This window comes from Sciurus carolinensis (genome assembly GCF_902686445.1).
Source record: "Sciurus carolinensis chromosome 14 unlocalized genomic scaffold, mSciCar1.2 scaffold_101_arrow_ctg1, whole genome shotgun sequence".
Lineage (NCBI taxonomy): Eukaryota > Metazoa > Chordata > Mammalia > Rodentia > Sciuridae > Sciurus > Sciurus carolinensis.
In genome coordinates, this window is record NW_025920105.1 from 1,873,848 (window position 1) to 1,876,998 (window position 3,151).

A 3,151-nucleotide genomic window follows, 5' to 3' on the forward strand; every position below is an offset into this window, starting at 1 on the left:
ATTTGGGGTGCCTGAAGCGCTTAAGGGTGTTGATGCTGGAAAAAACTTCGGAGAAGAGATCCTATGAAACTCGCCATCGGTCATGGTCAACACAAAACTCTACAACATATATTCATCCACATCATACACTACAAATACAGAAAGAAATTATTGGCCGCTCATTCTCTGTGCAACCATGAATAGAGAACCTCATTCCCCTTTTGAGAACAACAATGCCCTTGCACATTCCTGTCTCTTTTCTGTTGCTCCCAAAGGACAGCCGAATATCCGAATCATGATTACTATTTTTTCTGACAGAAGAGCCATAAGCATAGGCCTTCCCAAATTCACAGCACTTTCCCCCACGACCTACAATTAAGACAGTTGATCCTGGGATATGCAACACTAATCCCTGCACTGCTTCTCTTGAGGATGTCCATCAATACTAACAAGAGTCCACAAAAGGGCTCCATTCCTCTTAACACTGGAGCTCCAATGATATTGATTGAGTAGGTTGTAAGTGTCCCGTGATCCTCCTGAATGCTATCAATACAGGATAACTTTGATTCGGCCCCCAAACCTAACTTTATTTGCTAAGAAATCACAGACAATCCTCTAGAAAGCAACTCTGTGAGAGAAGTTTGAGAGAGAAGAGTAGCTGTCTTTTGTATTCACATCTTGGTTTTCCAGTAGACATTAAGGCACAAGTGGAAAGTGCTCTGGTGTCGAAGTCCTCTTCATTGGCAGAGAGTTTGGAAGTGTGCCCAAGAGCCTGGAGAGTGCCTGGTACAAGTGCGGTTGTCATTTTTGAATTACTTGAAAGCTGGTGGTTGGTTTCGTTTGTTTGTAATTTCCACAATTGCAGAGTGCTGGGGATTCGAACCTGGGCCTCCATCATGAGAGGCAGGCACTCTACGAGATGGGCTATATGGCCTGTAGATGGACGGATTCTCTGAGTTACAACACTTGATCACCTGCAGACATAAATTGTGAAATTGTATGCAGGGAAGCAATCATGACCAAGCCAACAATGTCTATGGAATTCTTAATTCTCCTGTTCACATCAATCTAGCAAGGAACTATTTTGCCTGTCAAATCCAAATCAAGTCCTGGGTCCCGAGGAAAAGATTTTTCCCCTCTTCATTAAGGATGAAAATGGAAGTAGCTGCTTGATCAGTGATCAGAAAAATGTATCAGTGATCCAAGGACGCCAGGAACAAGGGCAGAGGCAGGACTATGTGACACTGACAAGTTGCACAATTGGTGACTACACATGGAGATACTGAAATCATTCACACATGAATCCCTAGCCATTACATTGAAAATCATCTGACACATTCCTAGAAGGTATTTTTCTACTTATTTTTCTTTTTGAACTATTCTTTGTAAAATTCTAAAGAGAAGAGAGATGTGCACAATGCACAAGCCAGTTCAGGTGCTGGATTTTGCCCAAAATCTCATGAATTGGTGAGCCAGATGAAGTTGTGCCTCCTGTTGTAAGCCTGTTTCCCTCAGTAAATATACTTCAGCAATTTAGCCAGATGTTTTTGGCAGATGTAAACAGGCAATGGCATGTGGTGGGGGCTCATGTGATCTGCAGTCCCAGAATCGAAACGTGGTGGCAAAAAGAAAACATTCCTCATCCAATTTCTATTTTCTCCTCCTTATGTTTTCAGTTATTACTCACAAGATTCATTACAGAGTGATAAGTGGCTAAAGTCATATAATTGATCCCTCTTTCATTTTGTTGCAATCAATTCCACTCAGAAAAATATAAGAATTAGTTTCCAGTTCTCCTGTGACATGAGAGGAACACATATGAGTACTCCTCTAATCAAAGAGGATGGAGCAGGCAGTGGTCAGCTAGGTAGTGAATGTCATGGGTTTTCAAGACTCCAGAAGGAGAAGTCACTTGATTGCAATCCCCAGAGTGTTTGTAAAGCCGTGGGCATCATGAACTTTCACGAGGGGCTCCAGTGACATTGCACCTGCACCCCAGATTCCAAATGAATTCATAGAGGAGCAGACTCAGAATACAGAGGCATCACGGTTCCCATGTCAACCAGAGACCATTCAGCTCCTGTCTGCATCAAACCAACATTCAAGACATGTAACTGCTCAGCTGTGAAGGTTATAGTATAGAAGGCGGGAGTGGGTGCAGGTGTTTCGCGTTTTATGAAGAAATGATTCTATCCTTTTTGCACTGGCGAAAAGGAAACAGGCTCTATGCTGTATAGAGTCCCAGGAGCAATAAATTCCCCCATATCCAGGCAGGGCAAGTGATCCCATTAAATCTCACAGCTATCACACCCAGGTTTACTAGGAGTCGCTGTGCTTAGTTGACTGCACCGATCTTGCTGTCAGGCAGTTCATATGGTTCCTGATGCAAGCTGTTAGCTGCCACAAAATCCAGGGAAACAAGCTGGTACATAGGCCTGCTTGAGAGCACAGGGATCAACAATCTTAGCACAGGAACCAGTGGATTCAACATCCGACACCACTCCTCCAGGCCTGGTACAATCCAGGTTTCATTCAGAGTCAAGAAACTAGCCTAGGTGCCTAGCAGTCACACGGAGTGATGTGTGGTGGGTGCTCACCTCAGTATAGCATGCAGTGCAGCGCAATGGTTTGGGTGATCATTGATTTGAGACACATAACTTTCCACCTGTCGTGTTTCTCCTCCTATCCTACAAATTCTGGAAAGGAGACAGATAGAACATGGGAGTTCCATGTTCCAAGTGAAGGTCATTGGCTCCTTTGGTGGCTCATGAAGAGAGGAGGGAGTGATGTCCTCAGCATGTTGGAAGGAGGACAGCACAAACCTGACTTGCAAGTAGAAGTGTTCTCTGCTCACTCCAATGGCCAGGCACCTCCTCCTTGGCTGCTGCCTTACAATTAGGCTGCAACCCAAAGCAAGCCTGTTTGGATTTTTCAGTGTCACATCAAATCTAAACGAGAAACAGAAATTTCTTGCCAATCTTTTTCAAGAAATGGTTCAACTAATTGTCTAGAAAAATACCTCTCTGTCACAAGGGCCTGTGGGATATTGCAGGGAGTCCTCTAACCAGCCCCAGGATGGAACAGACTACAAGCTGGGGATGAATTAACAGCCTGGTGATGGCATGATGAGCACAGATTCACAGGGCACAATAGCAGGTGTGAACATGGACCC